Source organism: Cyprinus carpio, chromosome B22 (genome assembly GCF_018340385.1).
Source record: "Cyprinus carpio isolate SPL01 chromosome B22, ASM1834038v1, whole genome shotgun sequence".
In the NCBI taxonomy this organism is placed as follows: Eukaryota; Metazoa; Chordata; class Actinopteri; order Cypriniformes; family Cyprinidae; genus Cyprinus; species Cyprinus carpio.
Window position 1 is genome coordinate 4,696,206 of NC_056618.1, and position 25,063 is coordinate 4,721,268.

The 25,063-nt window shown below is 36.7% G+C and overlaps 1 protein-coding gene, 1 long non-coding RNA gene and 2 pseudogenes across 4 annotated transcripts in view; 3 read left to right on the forward strand and 1 right to left on the reverse strand.

The window, feature by feature from the left end:
- Positions 1 to 25,063, reverse strand: part of LOC109084161 (NACHT, LRR and PYD domains-containing protein 12-like) — a 941,455-nt gene that overhangs the window by 318,769 nt on the left and 597,623 nt on the right.
- The window catches only part of LOC109078434, a 376,314-nt gene that overhangs the window by 43,263 nt on the left and 307,988 nt on the right, over positions 1 to 25,063 (forward strand). The gene's annotated exons all lie outside the window — the stretch shown is intronic.
- LOC122141520 overlaps positions 1 to 25,063 on the forward strand; it is a 79,595-nt pseudogene that overhangs the window by 29,693 nt on the left and 24,839 nt on the right.
- Positions 267 to 2,289, forward strand: LOC122141519 (annotated as a pseudogene).

Here is a 25,063-nt window from a genome sequence, read left to right on the forward strand (position 1 = left end):
AAATTATTTATTCAGTAGTTAAAAATATTCATCAAAAATCAGTTTGAGACAAACATTAATTTGCTGTAAATATTAATAAAAATAGGCTTTCATTCTTATTTTATAGGTTCTTAAAAATAAAAATTAGAAATAAAAGTTCTGTCACACTTGTCTTTTTTTGTAGGATCTTGAGAGCAAAATAATCAAATTTCTAAAGAAAGAATTGGAAAAGTTTAAGAAAATATTACAAAAAGAGAACTTGCAGTACTTTTGTGAAAGACTTTAATGAGAACAGATGCAGTATGAAAGAAGCAGCTCTTGATCGTCACGCTCTGCTTCCTGAGAGAGATGAAGCAAGATGAAGCTGCTGATACTCTAGAAGGTAAGAGACTCGTAATCATCTGTCAGATTGTCACTTATAAATATAAGAGAGAAAATAAGATTAAACAATATCTGTATTTTTGTTTCTGTTTAGATGAACTGTTCATCATTCATCAGCTAAAATGTAGCCTAAAGAAGAAGTATCAATGTGTGTTTGAAGGAATTGCAAATCAAGGTGACTCTACACTTCTGAAGAACATCTACACAGATCTCTATATCACTAAGGGTTGTAGTGAACAGGTCAATACTGAACATGAGGTGAGACAGATTGAAGCTGCTTCCAGACGTCATGAATCACAGGAGATGCAGGTTGAGTGCAAAAATTTGTTTGAAGCACCTGAACAAGACAAGCAGATCAGAACTGTACTGACAAAAGGAGTTGCTGGCATCGGAAAATCAGTCTCTGTTCAGAAGTTTGTTCTGGATTGGGCCGAAGGAAAAGAAAATCAAGAAATCAGCTTCATATTTCCTCTTCCATTCAGAGAGATGAACTTAAAGGAGCAAGAAAAACTAAGTTTGATGGATCTTATAACTCAGTTTTTCCCAGAGACAAAAGGACTGAAGCTTACAAGAAGAAATCAATACAATGGCTTGTTTATTCTTGATGGATTGGATGAATTTCGTCTTCCTCTAAACTTCGATGGTAATGACGTGTGGTCTGATGTATCATCACCAGCCTCTCTGGATGTTCTCCTGACGAACCTCATCAAGGGAAATCTGCTTCCTTCTGCTCTCATCTGGATCACCAACAGACCAGCAGCTGCCAGTAAGATTCCTCCTGACTGTATCGACCGGCTGACAGAGATACGAGGATTCAATGATGCACAAAAGGAGGAGTACTTCAGAAAAAGATTCACGGATGAGAATCAGGCCAAAGAAATCATCGATCATGTTAAACAATCAAAGAGTCTCTTTATCATGTGCCACATCCCAGTCTTCTGCTGGATTTCAACCACTGTTCTCCAGAACATTTTAAAGGAGAAAAGAAATAATGTTGTGAAAAACAATCAGGCTGATGATGCCTCCAAAACACTGCAGGAGTCAAATACCGAAGACACTCCTAAGACTCTGACACAAATGTACACACACTTCCTCAGATTTTAGATCCAGCAGAGCAGACGAAAGTATGATGGAGAACATACACCAGATGTTTCCTGGGATAAAGATGCCATCTTTTCACTGGGGAAACTGGCATTTGATCAGCTGGAAAGAAACAATGTGATCTTCTATGACACAGATCTGGAAGCCTGTGGTATTGACGTCTATAAGGCATCAGTGTACTCAGGCATGTGTACCCAGATCTTTAAGGAGGAAACAGGGATCACTCTTGGTACCATGTACTGCTTCGTTCACTTGAGCATTCAAGAGTTTATTGCAGCCCTTTATGCACATCTGTTTCTAGACATAAAGAAGAAAAGTATATTTGTTGATGAGTCTACAAAACAGAAAAATAAAAATAAAAACATGATTGATTTGCTCAAGACCGCAGTGGACAAGGCACTAGAGAGTGATAATGGACACCTGGATCTTTTTCTTCGATTCCTCCTTGGTTTGTCACTCCAGTCCAATCAGAGACTCTTACAGGGTCTGTTAACACAGAAAAACAGAAATGATCAGAGCAGAAAGGAAATACTTCAGTACATCAAGCAGAAATTAGAATCTAATCTGTCTCCAGAGAGATCCATCAATCTGTTCTACTGTCTGAATGAACTGAACGACCAAACTCTGGTGAAAGACATTCAGACCCACCTTAGCAAAGGAAGTCTCTCATCTGCTGATCTTTCACCTGCCCAGTGGTCTGCTTTGGTCTTTGTGTTGTTGACATCAGAGGAGGAGCTGGAGGAGTTTGAGCTTCAGAAATTCAAGAAATCAGACGAGTGTCTCATCAGATTATCAGCAGTCATCAAAACCTCCAAAAGAGCACTGTAAGTTATTTAATTTTGTCATGTTTTGTTCTCATCTTAAAATTACATTAATCTACACTGATACATAGCAGGCTTGGAGACCCCTGATTTATAGGGATAATTAACCATATACCAGTTATAAGTAGGGGTGGGAATCACCAGAGGCCTCACGATACGATATTATCATGATACTTGTATCACAATACAATATAATTGCGATTTTAAATATATTGTGATATTACAGAGCTGTTGTTCAGACCTTTCAGCAATTGGGGGATTTGAAATTAAATTACTGTTAAATTTAAATTAAATTAAATTAAACATGTAGTCTTACATCTAGGGATGCACCAAAATGAAAATTCTGGGCCAAATCGGAAACCAAAAATTCTGGAAGCACTTGGCTGAAAACTGAAATTGCTTTATACTGATTATTTATTATTTTATTATAAATAAAATAATTAAATTTTATAAGACTTTTTAAATTTAACTCAATTTTAATGATACTGAATAAAAAAAAAACGCAAGCTAATAAAATAACCACAATTTTACTAAAAAAGTAACACAATAAAACTGGACAGAATTTATGTTAATATTGGTAACACTTTATAATAAGGTTCACAAAGTTAACTACTTTAGTTTACAATCTAAGAATTTATTAATCTTAGTTCAAATTAATTTTTAACATTAACTAATTCATTATTAAAATCAACAGTTGTGCTAGTTAACAGTTAATGCACTTTTAATTAACATGAACAAACAATGATCAACTGTATTCTCATTAACATTAAGAAAGATTAATAAATACTGTAATGTTTTGTTAATTGTTCACTGTGTTAGTTAATACATTAACATTAATGGAACCTTACTGTAAATTGTTACCTTAATATGAAATATCAATAAATTTGTTTATTCACTTCAATGTAACAGAATCAGTTTTAAGTTGTTGGATTTATTTATTAAAAATTTTTTTTGGACTAATTATCCAAATAATTATAGTCCTACAAAGTTATTATCAGATCACAGCGTCACTGAAGGTAGCATCATTTTACCAGCGTTGCCCAGTACAGCTGTACACCATGTTACAGCACAGTAGCGCTACTGCAAACAGGAGCAAGTATACAGCATATAAATTTTCTGTTGGCGCGTTATTTGAGTGGACTTTGCTTTTCCGGTGAGTATGAACATTAAGTCTAGCAGAACGCACATTTATAGAGTGGATTATTGAGAGGAGCGTCAAACTGCGCAGTGACGAGGAGAGTGAAACATGTGCTCTGAACACTGCCATATATTATTATTATTATTATTATATGTAGCCTATCTTTTTTGCTTGCATTTTTGGCCATTTTTCTCTTTGATAATTTGCGGATGTCGGTGCATACCTACACTGAACAAAATAATAAACGCAACACTTTTGTTTTTGCCCCCATTTTTAAAATATTGTTCCCAAATCGGTCTTGATCTGTGTTAGTGAGCACTTCTCCTTTGCCGATATAATCCATCCACCTCACAGGTGTGCCTTAGGCTGGCCACAATAAAAGGCCACTCTAAAATGTGCAGTTTTACTGTATTGAGATGCAACACATCTCCTTCTGATAACTTTCCGCAATGCCGTCATCTTTATTTTACTAACTTACAGCATGCTGAAGGTGACCTAGCTGACCTCACCAGAAAAAAACTCAACACCGCCATCTACTGGATTGTCAAGAAATTAAGTTTATTAGATCGATACTTGCAGTCCATGTATCGATTCAGTATTGCTGCGGAAAACATCGCGATACTATACTGTATCGATCACCCCCCACCCACCCTAATTATAACGATATTTTTCCCCCACCCCAATTATAAGTATATATCTCTTTTAGGGTTTAAATCAAAACACATTTTGATTTAACTTTTTCTTCTTTAAAAACTGCAGTCCTTTGGAATTAAAGTGCAATGCTGTTTTATTAGATTTACATGGGTTTTATGTAAAAAATTCTCTTTTCAGCAAAGTTAGTTAGCTACAGAAGAAGCACATCATGTTATTATAAAACACATTGTTCCATAGTTATTTCTACTCCAATATGCAGTTTAACTTCTTAAACCTCTGCTATAAAGGAGATGTACTCTTGCATAACCTCAATAAATAAATGATTAACCTCCAGATTCTCCACCTCAAGACACTCATCAAGATAATAGAGCACAATTTTAAATGTATAACTCTTCACCATTAATTATATAAATCTATTATTCATTTACATGTATTAAGTTTTATTCAAGCATGCTAGTTTGTTTTATGTAGAAAATTTGAATCAATACAATTCTAATATATATGCAGTGTACTGTATTTACTGTTCATCTAAAAATAATTGGTATACACTTATTTTTTGTAATTAACAAATTTATTACATGTATCTAACTCTGTGATTTGATTCATTTTACTTGTAGGTTAAATGATTGTGGCTTAACATACAAAAGCTGTCCAGCTCTGGCTACAGTTCTTGGATCAGAAACCAATCTGAAAGAGCTGAACATGAACAATAATAATCTGCAGAATTCAGGAGTTAAGCTGCTCTGCAATGGCCTGAAGAATATTAATTGCAAATTAGAGAAACTGAGGTAAGTTTTATGACAATCATTAATGTTTGGTTAGAATTCAGATCCATCTGTTAACATGGACCTAGATCATTTGCCACAGAATTGAGAACAGAACTGCTTCAGCTCAGTGAAATTTGCAGGCTTTAATTCCAGCATAAACTCTACATTCCAGGGCCCTCATTTATCAACAGTGCATACGCACGGATGTGTGTGTAATGAGTGTGTAAGAACAGTTTCACGCAAAGTGTGGGATCTACCAACTTGTACTTAAACGTAGGGATGTGTGAAAAATATAAGCACAACTGAGCTACAAAAACACTGCAGAAAAGTCCTATAATAGCAATACTACAAAAATCAATTCAAAAAAAGCCTAAAACATCATAAATCAATATTCATATACAAAAAAACCGAAAACCTCTTAAATCAAAGATGCATTTACAAGATTAGCAAAAACACATAAGATATTTAGTCTTGTTTCCTGGGGGAAAAGGTCTAAATGAAGTTAATTTTGCTTAAAACAACTTAAAAAACCCTCTTAAAACAAGATTCTTTTTCTTACCCCACTGGCAAGACTAATTTTTTGCTTATATAGTAAATGCATCTTGATTTAGTTTTTAGATATTTTAACTGAAAAACAAGACAAAAATACTTAAGTAAGCCTAAGAAGTCAAATGCCCTTAATATATACAATAACTGAAGTGTTTTCCCTCTTTATGCAGTCTGAAGAACAACTGTATCACAGAAGGAGCTTGTCATGTTCTGGCTGCAGCTCTAAATTCAAACCCTTCAAATCTGAAAGAGCTGGATCTGAGTGAGAATAAACTAGGAAACCCAGGAATGAAGATCATCTTGACTCTGTGTTTACTGAAAATGTACAGTGTAGACTGGAAAAGCTGAAGTAAGTATTTTAAAAGTGTTTCCCATTAATTACCCAGACTCTAGTGACCCACCACAGTTTCATAAATATGAAAATATTTTACACTTCTCATCAGGACTGCAGAATTAATCAAAATAAACTCGAAATTGTGATATGGGTTAGTTCAGTTATCAAATCACAAAAGGCTGCATTTTAAGTTAGAAGAGTAGAAGTTCTGAATGGATGTTAAATAAAAATAAATAAATAAATGGCTGGTGAGTAGTGAATTTGAGTTTATAATGTGAATTTGAAAGGTTCACCTAGTTTTGCGGTCATGTAATTTCCAACATTTTTTTTTGGCAGATGATTTGAACAGATTTCACCAGATTTGTACAACAAAGTGTTTATAACAGGGTTGGTACAAGGTGCTTGGATTTGACTTTTTGAAATGTAAGTCCTGGAAAACCCTTGAAAACAGCCATATTTTTGAGAAGTAACTTGAAAAATACTTGAATGTATAAAGGGCAGTATATATGAAATTGGTGTTATTTTTAGTTAACCAAAATTAACAATGCAGCGCATGTGATGTAAATACAGAGCCGTTTCACCTGGCTTTTAGCAGCGCACGGGATCTCACGATTACTCAGAGGCAAAAAGCGGTCTCACGATATTAGTATAAAGTTGTTTGTGGTAAACTTTTGATAGTTCTTGCATTATATTGTTTGATATTTTATTGCATGTACTGTTCATTTGGGTTTCATTTGGGAATGCATATAAAGTCTGACGCGTTTTGTGTTGCACTGTTATCATTTACAAGCGTGGAGCGCATCTAGATCTCAGCCGCTCGGGACTCAAACTCTTCCTCTGCATATGCTGTGTGTTTGTTACTTAGCGTTCATCTGGGAAAACAGTGCATGCTATCTCACTAGATTTGTAACGTAAATCATTTATTAACCTATGCCAAAACAGTAGAATACATCAACATATTTCTAAATTTGCGATTTGTTGTACATCACGATTTCAAAATAAAAGTTCTAACCCTTGCTCTGAGTTTGCATGTGGCCAAATATTAAAATTACATGGATTTAAATGTCCTTGAATCACGCAGCAAAGTGAAACATGGCCATGCCTTTGGCACCCTCTGCAGGTATTTGTTATAATACATAATATAATTAAATCGGTAATATAATTAAATTGGTTATGTTTATATTTTGTGTAGGCATATTATGTTATGTAGGCCTATTTTATCAGGGTTGTTCTATAAAGCCATGTAATTACTTGGTTTTGATACTTTATTTAAACCAATTATTATTGCCTCAGTGATAGTTTATATATAAATAATCACCCTTAAGCCTGTTTTTAACTTAGGTCTATTTGTATTACTGTGATCACTGTCCTGCAGGAAAGAAACTTAGATAACTCAAAAATATTACATTATATGTTGACATTATGACTTTTAGTATGCCAGTGAACTGTTGTAGATACAATATTTATTTTATCCTGGATCTTCAGAAAAGCTTGTATTTGTAAAGTACTGCAGTCTCTGAGGGGTTGACTAATTTTGATTGCAACTGTAAGTTATAATTGTGGAAAATGAAAATGGAAAAATTGCATTTGTTGTAGTTTACGTTCACCAGTATATACAGGTGCTTCTCAATAAATTAGAATAAATTCAGTGCACACAGACTGTACTTCAGTCTGTGTGCACTGAATTTAGTTGTTTAAGTCTTTGGTTAAAACAATAGTAATAATACAACCTCACACAAAACAAAAAACACCAACAAATTTGAATACTAAAAAAACCAATAAAAAAAAAAAAACATTTTTAGTGAGTTGTTGGCCTTCTGTAAAGTATGTTCATTTACTGTACATGTACTCAATACTTGTTGGGGCACTTGGTACTGTACATGGTCAATACTTGGTAGGGGCTCCTTTTGCTTTCATTACTGCCTCAATCCGGCGTGGCATGGAGGTGATCAGTTTGTGGCACTGCTGAGGTGGTATGGAAGCCCAGGTTTCTTTGACAATGGCCTTCAGCTCATCTGCATTTTTTGGTCTCTTGTTTCTCATTTTCCTCTTGACAATACCCCAAAGATTCTCTCTGGGGTTCAGGTCTGGTTAGTTTGCTGGCCAGTCAAGCACACCAAAACTATGGTCATTTAACCAACTAAATGAAATCATCACATTCAAAGCAGGTGGCAAATCCTGCTGGAAAATGAAATCAGCATCTTCAAAAAGAAAGCAGAAGGAAGCATGAAGTGCTCCAAAATTTCTTGGTAAATGGGTGCAGTGACTTTGGTTTTCAAAAAAAACAGTGGACCAACACCAGCAGATGACATTGCACCCCAAATCATCACAGACTGTGGAAATTTAACACTGGACTTCAAGCAACTTGGGCTATGAGCTTCTCCACCCTTCCTCCAGACTCTAGGACCTTGGATTCCAAATGAAATACAAAACTTGCTCTCATCTGAAAAGACGACCTTGGACCACTGGGCACCAGTCCAGTTCTTCTTCTCCGTTAGCCCAGGTAAGACGCCTCTGATGTTGTCTGTGTTTCAACAGTGGCTTAACAAGAAGAATACGACAACTGTAGCCAAATTCCTCGACACGTCTGTGTGTGGTGGCTCTTGATGCCTTGAACCCAGCCTCAGTCCATTCCTTGTGAAGTTCACTCAAATTCTTGAATCGATTTTGCTTGACAATCCTCATAAGGCTGCAGTTCTCTCGGTTGGTCATGCATCTTTTTCTTCCACACTTTTTCCTTCCACTCAACTTTCTGTTAACATGCTTGGATACAGCACTCTGTCAACAGCCAGCTTCTTTGGCAATGAATATGTTTGTGGCTTACCCTCCTTGTGAAGGGTGTCAATGATTGTCTTCTGGACAACTGTCAGATCAGCAGTCTTCCCCATGATTGTGTACCCTAGTGAAACAAATGTTTCACTAGGGAAACAATGTTTCACTAGGGTAGAGAGACCATTTTAGGGTAGAGAGACCAAATGAGAGACCATTTTGAAGGCTCAGGAAACCTTTGCAGGTGTTTTGAGTTGATTAGCTGACTGGCATGTCACCATATTCTAATTTGTTGAGATGGAATGAATTGGTGTTTTTGATTATTATTATTATTATTATTATTGTTATTATTTTATGTGAGCCAAAATCATCTATATCAATTAAAAGAACCAAATACTTAAACTACTTCAGTCTGTGTGCACTGAATTTATTTAATACACGAGTTTCGCAATTTGAGTTGAATTACTGAAATAAATGAACTTTTCCACAACATTCTAATTTATTGAGAAGCACCTGTAACTTTACCCAGCTTTACTGTGAAAAGAGTCCATTCAGGCCAAAATTCCCATATTGCATCGTTTTATTTTCTTCATTCTAGAACATGAACCTGTGTGACTAACTGTGTTATAAGTAAGGGATAATGTACATCCCAGACAGGGGGTTTTCAGGACCCCGACGCGAAGTGGAAAATATTAGACGTAAAATACTGATTTCAGTTGAAATATTTGAATGCAAAGCTTCCGTGAAGACAGCAGTTGTGAGCAAGCTGCAAATTCAAACTAAACGGACATTTAAGGGAAACGGTGCAGGCAAACCACGTATTACACAACATTTCACCACAAAATAATTAAGGCAATAAAAGAATTAAGATGAAAATGTTTTAAAACCTTACCAGTTTGTTAGTTCTCTTATAATCCATTACAGCGTACAAAACAATTGTAGCAAAAATGGCAGCAGCTGCATTTGTATGAAACGAGAGCGAGTCCGCGATACCAGGATGACATAATTAAACAATTGTACACCATTTTGACTCCAGTTTTAATATTTTATTAGCTAAACAAATGCAAAGCTTCCACCAAGAAAATAAATAGTTCAAGCAAGAGTACAGCGCTGACTGCTGTTACCCGGATCAGCCTGTGTTATTAGCTTTTACAGGTTGTTATCCAGGGATAACTTACCCCGGGATGTCGTGACTGACCAATCAGAATCAAGTATTCCACAGAACCGTGTAATAATGTAGAATAACATCTTTTTTTGTAGACTTTCAGACTGCAATATCAGTGAAGAAGGTTATAAAGCTCTGTCTTCAGCTCTGAGATCAAACCCTTCACACCTGATAGAGCTGGATCTCACAGGAAATGATCCTGGACCATCAGGAGTGAAGCAGCTCAGAGATTTACTACAGGATCCAAACTGTCAACTCAAGACTCTGAGGTGAGATGTGATGAAATAATGAAAAATAAATGATACACATGTGAATTATTTATATATTATATAATATTACATTATATTATTTCAGTAATTCAGTAAGGTACACAATTTGTTGTTCAAAATGATCAAACAGGAAAGATGAGATCCTGCAGCTGCTGTTGTCTTGATGATAAATGTCAGCACAGTTTAGTTGTGTTAAAAGTTACAGCTTAATCAGACATTTTGGGTCACTAGATGTGCTGCTATTCAGTAGATTGGATTCTCCATAGTTAACATTTATGATTGTGTTATTGTGGACATTTCTCGTGAAAAAAACATATTCAGTGTGATTTATTATCCTGATTGTTAAAATGTTACTGAATACACTGTACATTAATTTCCATCAAGCTCAGATTCACAAAACTGTAGATCTACTACAGCAGATCTATCACAGACCACAAACATGTGATGTGTGTCAGGAGAGGATCAGTGATAACACACACACACACACACACACACACACACACACGTCTGAACCTGCACTTTCTCTCATAATGAGCAGAAATACTGTTGCATCAACACAGACATCAGTTAAATAAAACTATCCAGAGTAGGGGTGGGCGATATAAGCTAAAATTCATATCACAATATTTTACACTGTCCAGGAGATATCGATATTATATTGTGATATGAGAAAAAAAAATTACAGGCAAAATAATTTAATCTTACATAACTACAAAAAGTGAGGGATTGGACATAGACCTGAAAAGTCTTTTTTTATTGTGCCATTGTTTTTCTCAAAAGGTGCAAATGTGCAACATGAGGTAGGCCTGTATGAATTAAATTAAATATTGTGTGTTTGAGTTGGCCAGTGGTTCCCAAACTTTTTCTGTTGGGCCCCCCTTTTTGTAGAAAAAAAAAAAATTTTCAAAAGCCCCCCACCTCCCTTGTCAGTTTAAATGATCTATAAGAACCACTCAATATATACAACTTATGCTCACCAAGGCTACATTTATTTATTAAAAATACAGTAAACACTATAATATTGTGAAATATTGTCAGTTTAAATGATCTATTTGAATGTCATAATATATAGGCTACTGTATTCCTGTAATCAAAGCTGATTTTTCAGCATAATTTCTCCAGTCTTCAGTGTCACATGATCTTCAGATATCATACTAATATGCTGATTTGCTGCTCAGGAACCATTTCTGATTATTGTCAATGTTGTAAACATTTGTGCTGCTTAATATTTTTTGAAATTCTTCTTTGTGTCAGAGCGCTGGGGTTCGTCAGAAATAGAATGGGGCATCGGTTTATGTCATGGATTTGTCACTCCGCATCCACAGCAGAAAACATCACTGAGTTCTATTTGTTTTGTCAAATTATGAGCTGCTCGTGTCTGGTGTAGACACTTAGAGCAGAAGCATACATCGTTCATTTATATTTCTACATGACTCCCTGCAGAACAACTCTGATTCATCAGTTGCTCCATCTAGTGGTCTGTTATTGATACAAACACAACTGCTACAACTGATAACTGAGCGTTAATGTTGAGGTCATTAAAATGTTAGATTAATATTTTATGTTCAATTATTTACTTATCAGGCAAATGGCCGCATGATAAGCGGTGAAATTATACAGTGTAGTCTTTATCACCCTGCAGAGGTTTATTTTGCAAAATATTCTGCTGACTGTACACTATCCCTCAGTTTGGGAACCACTGGAGCAGATGTGCTCTATTAGTTTGGTCTGTTATGATGCTCTATATGTTTGATTACTAATGCCTGTGTAGAATGGTGTTGCACACAGAGGACAAAAACATTCAGCTTTGACTCTTTATTGTCATTTATGTAAAAATTTGTGTACCAAATTGAACAAAACTATATAAATGCAAAATTTCATGAATAGGTATCACAAATTCCATTATCGTGGAACAACATAATACCGGTAACGTTAGTCACTATCGTCACTTTCATACCAGTATAGCGCTCACCCCTAATCCAGAGATAGTCTGAACTCAGATCATGTTCTCTGTTAGTGGATCAGCAATCCAGTGTTTGGTGAATTCTGCTACATAATAATAGGAAGAGCCGGCATCAAAAGATCTTGAGATTTTTGAGAATATGATCTAGTGAGCTGTTGCCCCTTATCTCTTTGCTAACTTTCCTCATCTCCTGCTTAAAAGCCACAAATAACTTTATATTAAAGAGAATCATGATCTAGTGAGCTTTTGTCCCTGAGTTTCGTTTAAAGAATTTTCTTTTAACTTTTGTCTTTGTTAAAAGTATTTGTATATTTAAATGTTCAACTGTTTAAACTTGAACCAGAGCTTTTTGTTACAAACAATGTTTGATAATCTTTAAATGTTTTGTGATATATGCACACTGAATTGATTCCAGCTTCATCTTCTCTTCTGCAGGTTTTTGGGTCCTGCTGCAGATGAAGGCTGTCAGTATGTGACTGGAATTGTGGGTAAAAACCCGTTACTCCTGAGAGAGCTGAATCTGAGTGGACGTAAACTAGGAGACACAGGAGTGAATCAGATCGCTGCCTCTACTGCAGGATAAACACTGTAAACTCAACACACTGATGTGAGTATCTTACATCATTTCACATGTTACATGACTAGTAATGTTACAGTCGTCTATTTTAATTCTCATTTGAGTCTGACCCCACGTTATAAAGCTTGGAAGAGCCAGGATGAGTAAATCATGGGGTAATTTTCATTATTTGTCTGAAAGAAGAAAGTCACATAAATCTAGGATGGCTTGAGGGTGAGTAAATCATGGGGTAATTTTTGGGTGAACTATCCCTTTAAGTGCACAGGGGTTGGAGAAAATAATGTGAACACATTAGAAATAGCCAGCATTTTTTAATGTGTTTACCATTGTTTGTCTTTAATACAGCTTCTAACCTTCTTAGAATAGATTTATACAACTTTTGAGTAGACGTCAGTTAACTTTAGTCTCTAACTTCTGCTGTGACTGCTCAGAATGTGATCATGTTTGACTGACTACAAAAACTGAGGATTGAAGACTAATTAAAAAAAGCTTGACCACCAACCAGTAACACCTCCCTCACAGATGAACTGAAGCCCTTTAAAGGGATAGTCACCCAAAAAATGCTGAAATTATGTGCTAAATGACTCCACCCTCATGTCGTTCCAAACCCGTAAGACCTCCGTTCATCTTCGGAACACAGTTTTTTGATATTTTCTTTTTAGTCCGAGAGCTTTCAGTCCCTCCATTGAGAATGTATGTACGGGGCATCTGTCCACGTCCAGAAAGGTAATAAAAACATCTTCAAAGTAGTCCATGTGACATCAGAGGGTCCGTTAGAATTTTCTGAAGCATCGAAAATACATTTTGGTCCAAAAATAGCAAAAAACTACAACTTTATTCAGCGTTGTCTTGTATTCCGTGTCTGTTACATGAGCGCGTTGCAGCACCACAGTTATTGATATCCGGTTCGCGAACGAATCACTCGATGTAAACGCATCTTCTTGAACCAGTTCACCAAATCGAACTGAATCATTTGAAACGGTTCGCGTCTACAATAAGCATTAATCCACAAATGACTTAAGCTGTTAACTTTTTTAACATGGCTGACACTCCCTCTGAGTTCAAATAAACCAACATCACCCTGAGTAATTCATTTACTCAAACAGTACACTGACTAAACTGCTGACCGAGCCAGAGAACGAACGAAACATTGACTCGTTCTTGAGTCAAGAACCGGTTGCATGTTGATTCAAGCCTTCGGTTTACCTGCGCTCATAACATTAGCACAGAATCAGTTCAGAATCAAGGATCAAAAGAACCAGTTCGGTTCAGACGCGCTGTGTGTCAGTCTGAATCACCCATGCGCAGTATCATCAGGCTCCTCGGTTCTCGAATCGGACGCGTCCGACAGAAACGGTTCTTGACTCGAGAACGAGTCAATCTTTCGTTCGTTATCTGGCTCGGCTCGTGTTCATCTTCACTTCTCTCTTCACAGCAGTTCAGTCAGTGTACTGTTTGAGTAAATGAATTATTTCGGGATATTGTTTTATTTGAACTCAGAGGGAGTGTCAGCCATGTTAAAAAAGTTAACAGCTTAAGTCATTTGTGGATTAATGCTTATTGTTGACGCGAACCGTTTCAAACGATTCAGTTCGATTTGGTGAACTGGTTCAAGAAGATTTTTAATATAACATCGAGTGATTCGTTCGCGAACCGGATATCACTAAACTGCAGTGTTGGAACGCGCTCATAACAGACCCGGGAGAGAAGTCAATGCTGAATAAAGTCGTAGTTTTTGATATTTTTGGACCAAAATGTATTTTCGATGCTTCAAAAAATTCTAACGGATTAGAAATGAGTCACATGGACTACTTTGAAGATGTTTTTATTACCTTTAATGGACGTGGACAGTATACCGTACATAGAATAGATTCTCAATGGAGGAACAGAAAGCTCTCGGACTTTAAATCTAAAATATCTGCTGTACTGTGTTCCGAAGATGAACGGACTCTCACGGGGATGGAACGACATAGGGTGAGTCATTAATGACATAATTTTCATTTTTGGGTGATGAACTGAAGCCCTTTAATGCTTACTTTGATCGTATAAACACAGAAGCACATTCAAAGCTGCACAGCAAAAAAAGCCAAAACCCAATACGAGTCAAATTTAACACTCCTGAAAGGTATATATTACTCCCTCCATTTTGGAGCTAAAATAACATTTTCGAAGGTGTGACATATGTACATTACTCACAGAGTACATTTTAACACTGAAAGAGTTTATTTGTCATTCCAGCAGATGTTACACACTTGTGTTGGATTACAAATAAACTCTTATTAAAGGTGCCATATGCATTGAAACAATATTTTTAATTGTGTGTATGTTAAGTTTTATCTCAAAATACCCCACATGTAATTTTTTTATAGCTTGTTGAAATTGCCACATTTATGGAATGAAAAATGAGCTGCTGATTATTGTGTTTGTCCCTTTTAAATGAAAATGAGCTGGTGCCCCGCCTCCCATCTCAGAAGAATGCGGAGCTTCAAGAGCACATGCTAGCGGGCACATACCAATGTTACGGTTTAATTGGTGGTGACCGTGTTACTGACATCACATTGCTAACAAACGCAGTTTTTAACGACCACATTCCTATTCACGATCATTCTGGCAGCAGGTGAAGGCAGCACTAGTAAAAAAAGGCAGAAACAATGGTAGCTTTAGCAATATTAACCTTACAGAGAGCCAGGAATCTGTTTTGGAAAGAAATTATGATGCGTGATGTTTACTTTGTCTGGAGTCTGGACGTTTGCACACGAAGTGTTGGTATCGATCCCTCTTTCAGAAGCAATCTTTGCACATCTCCAGCGCTGAACTGACCCTCATTTGTGAGGCAGTCTGACATAAAATGATTAGCACAAAGTATAGGATTTTTCCATTTTTTCAGACAATTCCTACGAAAATGAAATGTTACCACCATGTTAACTCATCTTTATTTATATAGCGCTTTTAACAGAACAGATTGCGTCAAAGCAACTGAACAACATTAATTAGGAAAACAGTGTGTCAATAATGCAAAATGACAGTTAAAGGCAGTTCATCATTGAATTCAGTGATGTCATCATGCAGCTCAGTTCAGTTTAAAATCATATCTGTGCAATAATTTGCAATCAAGTCAACGCTATCGCTGTAAATGAAGTGTCCCCAACTAAGCAAGCCAGAGGCAACAGCGGCAAGGAACCAAAACTCCATCAGTGACAGAATGGAGAAAAAAAACCTTGGGAGAAACCAGGCTCAGTTAGGGGGCCAGTTCTCCTCTGGGACGAAACCAGCAGTTAAATTCCAGACTGCAGCAAAGTCAGATTGTGCAGAATCATCTGTTTCCTGGGTCTTGTCCCGGTGGTCGTCTGAGACAAGGTCTTTACAGGGGATCTGTCTCTGGGGCTCTAGTCCTGGTCTCCGCTGTCTTTCAGGGCTGTAGAGGTCCTTTCTAGGTGCTGATCTGGGCTGGTGCATGACATTCTTCTAACGATGTAGCAATTGGATACATACTGGATCTGGTTCCTACGGTGACCTTGGAATAAGAGAGAAACAGACTAATATGAGTGTAGATGCCATTCTTCTAACGATGTAGCAAGTACATCAGGTGTTATGGGAAGTGTTCCCGGTTCCGGTTTACCTAATTAATGCAGCCTAAAAATCTTTAACAGATTTGGATTAGAAGTGTATTAGTATGTTATGTGTAAGCCAGGTTAAAGAGATGGGTCTTTAATGTAGATTTAAACTGCAAGAGTGTATCTGGCTCCCGAACAATGTTAGGTAGGTTATTCCAGAGTTTAGGCGCTAAATAGGAAAAAGATCTGCCGCCCACAGTTGACTTTGATATTCTAGGTATTATCAAATTGCCAGAGTTTTGAGAACGGAGCGGACATGGAGGACTATAATGTAACAAGAGCTCGTTCAAATACTGAGGTGCTAAACCATTCAGGGCTTTATAAGTAATAAGCAAGATTTTAAAATCTATACGATGTTTGATAGGGAGCCAGTGCAGTGTTGATAGGACCGGGCTAATATGATCATACTTCCTTGTTCTAGTAAGAACTCTAGCTGCTGCATTTTGGACTAACTGGAGTTTGTTTACTAAGCGTGCAGAACAACCACCCAATAGAGCATTACAATAGTCTAACCTTGAGGTCATAAACGCATGGATTAACATTTCTGCATTTGACATTGAGAGCATAGGCCATAATTTAGATCTATTTGTGAGATGGAAAAATGCAGTTTTACAAATGCTAGAAATGTGGCTTTCTAAGGAAAGGTTGCTATCAAATAGCACACCTAGGTTCCTAACTGATGACGAAGAATTGACAGAGCAGCCTTCAAGTCTTAGACAGCGTTCTAGGTTATTACATGCAGAGCTTTTAGGCCCTATAATTAACACCTCTGTTTTTTCAGAATTTAGCAGTAAGCAATTACTCGTCACCCAGTTTTTTATATCAACTATTCATTCCGTTAGTTTTTCAAATTGGTATGTTTCGCCAGGCCGCGAAGAAATATAGAGCTGAGTATCATCAGCATAACAGTGAAAGCTAACACCGTGTTTCCTGATGATATTTCCCAAGGGTAACATGTAAAGCGTGAAGAGTAACGGCCCTAGTACTGAGCCTTGCGGTACTCCATACTGCACTTGCGAACGATATGATACCTCTTCATTCACTGCTACGAATTGATGGCGGTTATATAAGTATGATTTAAACCATGCTAATGCACTTCCATTAATGCCAACAAAGTGTTCTAGTCTATGCAAAAGAATAGTGTGGTCAATAGTGTCGAACGCAGCACTAAGATCCAATAGCACTAATAGAGAGATACAACCACGATCAGATGATAAGAGCAGGTCATTTGTAACTCTAAGGAGAGCAGTCTCAGTACTATGATACGGTCTAAAACTGACTGGAAATCCTCACAAATGCCATTTTTCTCTAAGAAGGAATATAATTATGAGGACACTACCTTTTCTAGTATCTTTGAATTTAAAGGGAGATTCGAGATTGGTCTATAACTAGTTCTTTGGGGTCAAGTTGTGGTTTTTTGATGAGAGGCTTAATAACAGCCAGTTTGAAGGTTTTGGGGACATACCGTAATAACAATGAGGAAGTAATAATAGTCAGAAGAGGATCTATGACTTCTGGAAGCACCTCTTTTAAGAGCTTAGATGGAATTAGGTCTAACATACATGTTGTTGGTTTAGATGATTTAACATGTTTATACAATTCTTCCTCTCCTATAATAGAGAATGAGTGGAACAGTTCCTCAGGGGATCTATAGTGCACTGTCTGATGTGATACTGTAGCTGATGGCTGCATGGTTACAATTTTATCTCTAATAGTATCAACTTTAGAAGTAAAGTAGTTCATAAAGTCATTACTGCTGTGATGTTGAGAAATGTCAACACTTGCTGATGCTTTATTTTTCGTTAATTTAGCCACTGTATTGAATAAATACCTGGGGTTATGTTTGTTTTCTTCTAAAAGAGAAGAAAAGTAATCAGATTTAGCAGTTTTTAATGCTTTTCTCTAAGATAGGTTACTTTCCCTCCAAGCAATAAGAAATACCTCTAGTTTTGTTTTCCTCCAGCTGCGCTCCATTTTCCGGGCTGCTCTCTTTAGGGTGCGAGTGTGCTCATTACACCACCACAGTGTCAGACTGTTTTCCTTAACCTTCCTTAAGCGTAAAGGAGCAACTGTATTTAAAATGCTAGAAAAGAGAGAGTCATAGTTTCTGTTACATCATCAAGTTGTTCTGAGGTTTTGGATATGCTAAGTTATTCGGATACATCAGGAAGATTACTTACAAACCAGTCTTTTGTGGTAGAAGTGATGGTTATACCATACTTGTAACAAAAAGTAGAATTTACAGTTTTAGCTATATGAAGTTTGCACAAAACTAAATAATGATCTGAGATATCATCGCTTGCCTGCATAATTTCAACACCATCAACATCAATTCCATGTGACAGTATTTAATCTAGAGTATGATTTCGACAATGAGTAGGTCCTGAGACGTGTTGTCTAACCCCAATAGAGTTGATCACATCTATGAATGTTGATCCCAATGCATCTTTTTCATTGTCAACATGGATATTAAAATAACCAACAATTAAAACTGTATCTACAGTCAGCACTAACTCGGATGTTAAATCAGCAAACTCTTTAATAAAGTCTGTATGGTGCCCTGGTGGCCTGTATACAGTAGCCAGCACAAACATCACAGGGGATTTATCATTTATACGTTTGTTTCTCTGGATAATGTTATATTAAGCACCAATACTTAGAATGAGTTATACTTGAAGCCTGCCCTCTGAGAAATCCTGAAAACATTGTTATAAATTGAAGCAACATCTCCCCCTTTACCTTCTGGACGTGACTCATGTTTATAACAGCAATCTTAGGGTGTAGACTCATTTAAAATAATAAACAGAGTGCATCTAGATTATGATCAGTGATCATATTTACAAAAAGTGCTTTCGTAGAAAGGGACCTGATATTCAATAAGCCAAGCTTTATCATTTGTTTATCCGTATTGCATCTGTTTTTTATTTGTTGAACCTCAATTAAATTGTTGCTCTTAAATTGGTTTGGGCGTTTTTTGTATTTTCTAGCCCGGGGAACAGACACAGTCTCTATAATGTGATATCTAGGTGACAGAGTCTCAGTGTCCTCGGCCGTCTATGGAGACTTCTATGTTCGTTGGTGCATTCCAACACATGACACTTTTAATGGCTCTTTGGCGCTGACATTCAGAAAAGCTTGTATTTGTAAAGTACTGCTGTCTCTGAGGGGTTGAGTAATTTTGATTGCAACTGTAGGATATAATGTGGCAAATGCAAAAATTGCATTTGTTGTAGTTCACAAATATATAAATTTACCCAGCTTTACTGTTAAAAGATTCCATTCAGGCCAAACTTCCTGTAGTATATCTTTTTATTTTCTTCATTCTAGAACATGTACTTGTGTGACAGTCTGTGTTATAATGAAGAATAACATCTTTTCCAATAGACTTTCAGACTGCAGTATCAGTGAAGAAGGTTATAAAGCTCTGTCTTCCGCTCTGAGATCAAACCCTTCACACCTGATAGAGCTGGATCTCACAGGAAATGATCCTGGACCATCAGGAGTGAAGCAGCTCAGTGATTTACTACAGGATCCAAACTGTCAACTCAACACACTGAGGTGAGACCTGATGAAATAATGTTAAATAAATGATACACATGTGAATTATTTGTATTATAAAAAAGTTTAATTATATTATATTATATTATATTATATTATATTATATTATATTATATTATATTATATTATACTATTTCACATTCCGTAAGGTACACAATTTGTTGCTGAAAATGTTCAAACATGAAAGATGAGATGCTGCAGCTGCTGTAGTTTTGATGATAAATGACAGCACAGTTTAGTTGTTAAAAGTTACAGGTTAATCAGACATTTTGGGTCACTAGATGTGCTGGTGTTCAGTAGTTTGGTGCCTCAATTAAAATTTATGATTGTGTTATTGTGTTATGATTGTGTTAACATTTCTCATGAAAAAAACATATCAGTGTGACTTATTATCCTGATTGTTTAAATTTTACTGAATGCACTGTACATTAATTTCCATCAAGCTCAGATTCACAACACTGTAGATCTACTACAGCAGATCTATCACAGACCACAAACATGTGATGTGTGTCAGGAGAGGATCAGTGATAACACACACACACACACACACGTCTGAACCTGCAGTTCCTCTCATAATGGGCAGAAATACTTTTGCATCAAAGCAGACATCAATTAAATAAAACTATCCAGAGCAGGGGTGGGGCGATATGAGCTAAATTTCATATCACAATATTTTACACTGTCCAGGAGATATCGATATTATATTGTGATATGAGAAAAAAAAAATTACAGGCACAATATTTTAACCTTACATAACTAGAAAAAGTGAGGAATTGGACAAGTGTTTTTTTTTTTTTTTATATAGTGCCATTGTTTTTCTCAAAAGTGGGGCCTGTATGAATTACATTAAATATTGTTTGAGTTGGCCAGTGGTTCCCAAACTTTTTCTGACAGGCCCCTTTTTTGTAGAGAAAAATATTTTCAAGGCCCCCTAACCCCCTTCTTATTTTTTTTTGGAAAGTCTCTTATGCTCACCAGGACTACATTTACAGTAAACACTATAATATTGTGAAATATTGTCAATTTAAATGATCTATTTGAATGTTTTAACATATAGGCTACTGTGTTCCTGTAATCAAAGCTGTATTTTCAGCATCATTACTCCAGTCTTCAGTGTCACATGATCCAATTCAATATCATACTAATGTGCTGATTTGCTGCTCAAATAACCATTTCTGATTATCAACAATGTAAACATTTGTGCTACTAAATATTTTTGAAATTCTTCTTTGTGTCAGAGCACTGGGGTTTGTCAGAAATAGAACGAGGCATCAGTTTGTTATAGATTTGTTGTTGCATCGCGGCCCGCATCCACAGCAGAAAACATCACTGGCCCCTTTCACACTGCGATTTGTACCCGGGTCGCTAGATTTTGCACTTTCACATTGCCAGTGATTACCCGGAATATGTGCATGCATTTGACACACAACCCGTAAAGGTCCAGTGAAAATTGGGTCACGTGATATCAGGGTGTGACGTGTAATGTACGAGTCGATATACACTAGGCACGTTAACTTTCACTTAAGCTGGTGAACCGATCTTAGCTTCAGCGCGGAAAGTGAGGAACTAACTGATCTCGCTTCGTTACAGTTTGCACATTTTTTTCTTCACGAACGTTGATCTTCCTTCAAAACACCTGGTAAAAGAGTCGCACAATAACATGCGTCATCACTACGACATGGTATTAGTTCTGGCTTTTGTTCACACAGCGCTTGTTCCGGGACTGAACCCAGCAATGTTACTAGGTCCCCGACCTGGGTTCAGTCCCGGAATCAATCCTGGGAAGTGTTTGCTTTCACACAGAAGTCTACCCGACAATGTAACGGCAATTTGCCGGGTCCGACGTGCAGTGGGAAGGGGCTACTGAGTTTTATTTCTGATTATTGTCAATGTTGTAAACATTTGTGCTGCTTAATATTTTTTGAAATTCTTCTTTGTGTCAGAGCGCTGGGGTTCGTCAGAAATAGAATGGGGCATCGGTTTATGTCATGGATTTGTCACTCCGCATCCACAGCAGAAAACATCACTGAGTTCTATTTGCTTTTGTCAAATCGAGCTGCTCGTGTCTGGTGTAGACAATTAGAGCAGAACCATGCATCGTTCATTTATATTTCTACATGACTCCCTGCAATACAACTCTGATTCATCAGTCGCTCCATCTGTTGGTCTGTTATTGATACAAACACAACTGCTACAACTGATAACGGAGCGCAAATGTTGAGGTCATTATTATGTCTAATATTTTGTTCAAAAATTTACTTACAAAATATTCTGCTGACTAAACACTAAAACTAAACATCGTAACCACTATAACACATCAGATCTGTAACAAAAAAAAATATCCTGCTAACAATAAACTAAAACTAAGTTAATAAACAACAGACCATAAATACTATGTTAGTTTGGTCGTTATGATGCTCTATATGTTTGATTACTAATGCCTGTCGTAGAATAGTGTTGCACACAGAGGACAAAAAACATTCAGCTTTGGACTTGTTTAAAACAAAAGTCATTTTGTGTTAGTCCAGTGTTTGGTGAATTCTGCACATATGTGGAAGAGAGGCATCAAAAGATTAAACTAAATACATCAATCTCCTGCTTAAAAGCCAGAAAGATCTTCAGATCTTTGCTAACTTTCCTCATCTCCTGCTTAAAAGCCAGAAAGATCTTCAGATGTATGAGAATATCATGATCTAGTGAGCTGTTGCCCCTGAGTTTCTTTTTAAATAATTTACTTTTGACTTTTGTCTTTTTAAAAATATTTGAAATGTTCAACTGTTTAAACTTGAACTAGAGTTTTTCGTTACAAACAATGTTTGATGATCTTTAAATGTTTTGTGATATAATGCACATTGAATTGATTCCAGCTTCATCTTCTCTTCTACTCCTCTTATAGCTTAATCCTGCAGATGAAGGCTGTCAGTATGTGACTGGAATTGTGGGTAAAAACCCGTTACTCCTGAGAGAGCTGATTCTGAGTGGATGTAAACTAGGAGACACAGGAGTGAATCAGATCTCTGCTCTACTGCAGGATAAACACTGTACACTCAACACACTGATGTGAGTATCTTACATCATTTCACATGTTACATGACTAGTAATGTTACAGTCGTCTATTTTAATTCTCATTTGAGTCCGACCCCAAGTTATAAAGCTTGGAAGAGCCAGGACATTTTCTTAATATAACTCTGATTATATTTGTCTGAAAGAAGAATGTCATATACACCTAGGAGGGCTTGAGAGTGACTAAAATCATGGGGTAATTTTCATTTTTTTTTTGAACTATCCCTTTAAGTGCACAGGGGTTGGAGAAAAAAATGTGAACACATTAGAAATAGCCAGAATTTTATTAATGTGTTTACCATTGTTTGCCTTTAATACAGATTCCAACCTTCTTAGAATATATTTATAACAACTTTTGAATAGACTTCAGTTAACTTTAGTCTCTAACTTCTGCTGTGACTGCTGAATGTGATCGTTTACTGACTACAAACTGAGGATTGAAGACTAATTTAAAAACATTGACCACCAACCAGTAACACCTCCCCTCACAGATGAACTGAAGCCCTTTAATGCTTGCTTTGATCGTATAAACACAGAAGAACATCAAAGCTGCACAGCAAAAAAGCCAAAACCCAATACGAGTCAAATTTGACACTCCTGAAAAGTATATATTACTCCCTCCATTTTGGAGCTAAAATAAAATTTTCGAAGGTGTGAAATATGTACATTACTCACAGAGTACATTTTAACACTGAAAGAGTTTGTCATTCCAGCAGATGTTACACACTTCTGTTGGATTACAAATAAACTCTTATTAAAGGTGCCATAGAATGCATTGAAACAATATTTTTAATTGTGTGTATGTTAAGTTTTATCTCAAAATACCCCACATGTAATGAGCCAAAACGTGAAATGAGCTGGTGCTCTTGCCTCCCATCTCAGAAGAATCTGATTATTGTGTTTTGTCCCTTTTAAATGAAAATGAGCTGGTGCTCCCGCCTCCCTTCTCAGAAGAGTGCGGAGCTTCAAGAGCACATGCTAGAGGGCACATACCAGTGTTACGGTTTAACTGGTGGGGACCGTGTTACTGACATCACATTGCTAACAAACGTAGTTTTTAACGACCACATTCCTATTCACGATCATTCTGGTAGCAGGTGAAGGCAGCACTAGTGACAAAAGGCAGAGACAATGGTAGCTTTAGCAATATTAACCTTACAGAGAGCCAGGAATCTGTTTTGGAAAAAAATTATGATGCGTGATGTTTACTTTGTCTGGAGTCTGGACATTTGCGCATGAAGCGTTTGTATTGATCCCTCTTTCAGAAGCAATCTTTGCACATCTCCAGCGCTGAACTGACCCTCGTTTGTGAGGCAGTCTAGCTTAAAATGATTAGCACAAAGTATAGGATTTTTCAATTTTTTCAGTCAATTCCTACGAAAATGAAATGTAACCACCGTGTCCTCAGCGGTCTATGGAGACTTCTATGTTCGTTGGTGCATTCCAACACACGACACTTTTAGTGGCTCTTTGGTGTTGACATTGTTTCTCCAGCAGCTACAGCAAGAGAACAGTAATGATGAACCACTGCTGCTCACTCAGAGATGTGTATATGCTAATAGGACAGAGAGCGTCACAAATGGGCAAGACTTTCGCAGAGTATGATGTTATTGTCTGGAACTGCTTGTGTGGAGAGACTGTTTGATATTTTGGGATTATAAAACATTGAGTGAGTTTTTTTTTTACCATTATAGGCTGGTTGTTTTCACACACTGCGGTCACACCGCTGTGTTCAAACACCTTATAAAAATTATTTTTGCATTCTATGGCACCTTTAAGTTAAAATTATCACAGAGTGGTCCCATGTGACACGTGCCATATATTCAAAGTGTTCTGGGTATATACGATAGGTTCTGGTGAGAAACAAACTCAACATATTATTGACTGTTGGTCTCTGTGCATGAATGGGTGTTCGAGAGACTGTTAGCACAGCAGTTCAGTCTAACTCAACTCAAAACCACACAAGTTGTGAACAATCAAGATTAATAAAAACACAACATGAAATACAATCTATGTGCTTTTTTTCCTCTGAGGTAAATATATCTGCTGTGCTCATTGCATCAGGAAGTTATCACGTTCATCTGTCAACCTAAGCTCCGGTCCAGAGTCAGTAAAGAAGATTCAACTCAGTGAAGAAAGTACACAGATACTCTTTGGGGGATTTCTATACATTGTTGTTTTTTATGTCACATTTTTATTAATCTTGATTTTTTTTTTTTTTTTTTTCACAACTTGTGTGCAATTCCGAGAACACATGAACACACAGTCATGCACAGAGACCAACAATCAAGAAGGATATTTGTTAAATATGTAAAAACAATTTAAATTTTGTTTCTCACCCAAAACTTTATTGTATACCCC